This window comes from Dermacentor albipictus, chromosome 2, assembly GCF_038994185.2.
Source record: "Dermacentor albipictus isolate Rhodes 1998 colony chromosome 2, USDA_Dalb.pri_finalv2, whole genome shotgun sequence".
NCBI classification, from domain to species: domain Eukaryota; kingdom Metazoa; phylum Arthropoda; class Arachnida; order Ixodida; family Ixodidae; genus Dermacentor; species Dermacentor albipictus.
Genome location: NC_091822.1, coordinates 47,844,480 through 47,847,628, shown reverse-complemented (window position 1 = coordinate 47,847,628; position 3,149 = coordinate 47,844,480). Strand labels below are relative to the sequence as shown.

The following is a 3,149-nucleotide window of genomic DNA, read 5'->3' as shown; positions in this document are numbered from 1 at the left end:
GGGTAGTGGGCTGACTGAGCTCCATCCGCTGTCGCGGTTTACGTCTCGCCTGCTAGATGGCGCCACCACTGTATTCAATGTAAGCGGCCGCGCTTTGGCCGTGCGAAAGGTACGTGGTCGCCGCTGTAGAAACGGTCTAATTTCTTGAATGCTCGTTTCTCATATAAATAAAGAGCTTGGACAGTATGCTTGTTTGTCAGTAGTACTTCGTCTTTCTTTTCATGAGGGAAAAGTTTCTTTAATCACCATTTTTGTAACGCTGGCTTTGCTGAGCTTGCACTCGTATCGAAAACTCGCGTCTTGCGCCGAGTAAAAGGCTGTGGGGTTCCTCTCCATTGACAGCAAGTTTGGGTATATTTACTCAATAATAGCGTGACATAACAAATGAATCACTTACATTCTTGTCAAAGACAGCAGTTTTACTGCTGTCTTTGATTAGAACGTAAGTGATCCATATGTCGCGGTGTTATCGAGTTGCGCGCGTGCAGAAATTCGTTTTCGGCGTTACCCTATTTGCAGTCCTTACAGCAATTCAGGCACCTTTGGAACGATGCCTTTCCTGTATACCCACCTATTTGACTCTGGCTGAGCATATTGTGGAAGAAAAATAGAGGTATATCAGTGAAATGTTAAGCAGCATAGATATGAAGTTTTAATCGCACATGAATGTTGAAACAAAAGGTAAACCGTTTAAAACACCTTCCATGCTGTAGCTTGTCACATATGTGCCAGAAAACATGCGCCTATACATCAGTCGTTGCTCTACATTATTCCAACATAAAACGCATTTAATTCTCCCGACACTAACATACTGCATAATTTCCTATATCTGCCTTTCCAGAGAGTGATGTTGGTATAGCCACACTTATTTTTAAGGAAATATTTTATGAAAGAAAAAGAGAAAAAAATGCAAACAAAATGTTGGTTGAACAACTTTTACAAAAGTTTATTATCTTGACAAGCACAATGCAACAAGTAGGCAATGCAGACAGCATGCACATTTCAAGAGCAGCGGCTCAACTTCAAGTGCTTTGCCTTTTGGCGCTTCCCTGGCCAATTGTCAGTATTTATACTTTTAACATAGAAGTGAAGTCGTGTAGTGACATAGAATTTGATTATTTTTGGAGAAAGGGTGGAAGCATGACTGGAACAACCAACCTCTTGGCCAAGTCTGGCTTTGACAACTGTCAGCACATCTAAAATGCTGTCAGAGTGCAGCTGTCCATGGGAGAAGCAGCCTGTGAACAAGTCCTCAAGCTTCTTTATGAAACCAAATAAGCGACCAGTTGGATAGAGGAGCCCTCCATTGTCACGAAACTTTGTCAGCCTCGCAAGCTGGAAAGTTTCATCTGGGGCAGGCATAGTGAGAAGGGTCAGACAGTCTTGGCAATTGGTTTTTAAAACGCATTTTCTTGCAACATAGCCAGCGATGTGAAAAATTATTCTTGAGTCACTGCTGGCAATGTGCTGGTTATGGTCTTGGGAGGATGGAGCTGTGTGCATGCTCTTAGCAGCACTCATTGGCAGATGAAAGTCTGCTGCATTCTGCGCAGTGTCTGGCAGGCTGTCAACTTCCAGGAGGGAGCCCAGTTCGTCCTGCTGACAGTTACCTTGACTGGCACATTTTACTAGCCCATAAAATGACAAGCAGTTAATGATAACTAGAAATTGACTTGGTGTTGGGTGGTCATTACTGCCAGAAGACTGTCGAACGATCCCAAAAAGGTTTTCAAGAGGGTCTTGACTAGTTTTGGAGGTCATTAGGTACTTAAAACCTACTTTTCTTGTAAGGTAATCTAGCAAGCCTAATGTGCTTGAAATGGTTACACGCAGACCTGTTGCCGTGGACTCACTCACAAAGCCACCTGTCCCTTTTACATGCTCCTCCCATGCTTTAAGATAGGATAAAAAATCCTGCAGCACAGCTGTTGCTCGAGAATCTGGCCGGAGGGCTTCCGCAGGGAACCGTGAGGTCATCACAGATATCAGCTGGTGGATTTTGCTGAAATACACAAAAAAGCTCTTCAGATGTTGCTTGCACCAAGTTAGACTTAAACATCATTTCCAGCTAACAAAACCATAATGCAAAGGTTTCATTACTTTTAAAATTAAGTAGCAGAAGAGAAAATAGGCATTTCACCTGAAGAATTCCTGAGTTGCATCCATTCTTCCAAGAGTGGCTTCTAACGTGTCCTTATACAGGTGAAAAGCTTGGAGCACTTTAGTGCCGAAAAGCTGGAACGCATAACTGACTCTCATCTTTTCAAATGCGTTTGGCTCAATATGACATCGTGTTATCCCTGGCATAACCTTGAGGGTAACATTGCAGGAATCCATTTTGTAGGCTTCCTTTACGTGTTGCATATCCACCTAAAAAGAAATTGGAGAGGACCCTGTTAAGCTTCAAGAGTGAGTAATAGCACAACAAAATCCTCAATAAGATGAAGAAGAGCCTTACATGGCCAGCTGGAGTGTTGAATCCAGATTTCAACAATGAGTTGCGTAGACATTTGATAAGATGAGGGAAGTCGGATATAAAAAAGAGGTTTCGTGATGCATCGCTGGGGTGCTGAATTTTGCAGGTGGTAGACTCAGCTGATGCTTGTATCCCAAGTATCCTCCACATCCTTCTATTCCAGCTTGCGCCGTCGCATGTAATGAAATCAACAAAAAGGCCACTCTTTTCGGCCAATACGGTTGCCTCAATAACAACTTTGGCAAGAATGTCCCCCTTCATGTTGCCATGTGTGGCAAAATAGCCAATTACCTGGCTCCATTTTCCCTGAAAGGGAACAAATAGTATAACCATGCCATGGTCACATGGGACACCTTTGTCTTTGGCTGCTGTGAAAGGGCCTAGGTCTACAAAACCCTCAATGACCCCAGACGTTTTAACTGCAAAGTGTTCCGACAGCTTTAGCTCGTCTATAACTAATCCACCATGTTTTTTCCAGGCATCAAGCTAGCTGACTTCACTTTTAGCTGCCTCAGAACTTTGTCGCTGAAGCCAAACACAGTGCGATATGCAGATACATAGCGCTTGAGGGTTGATTTGCACGGTAGGGAAAGAATGCTATTACGGCGAAGATGCTCATACAGACGAGGACTTTTCATCTTCATTATTATGCAGTCCAGGACCCACATTTTCG

At 43.4% G+C, this 3,149-nt stretch overlaps 1 long non-coding RNA gene across 1 annotated transcript; it reads right to left on the bottom strand.

The window, feature by feature from the left end:
* Nucleotides 1–1,099: 1,099 nt before the first annotated feature.
* LOC139055409 (uncharacterized) lies at nt 1,100–2,861 on the bottom strand. Its single transcript, XR_011511732.1, has 3 exons — nt 2,459–2,861; nt 2,141–2,370; nt 1,100–2,002 (listed from the first exon to the last, which is right to left on the bottom strand). It is a non-coding gene; the product is annotated as an uncharacterized lncRNA (long non-coding RNA).
* Nucleotides 2,862–3,149: the final 288 nt, after the last annotated feature.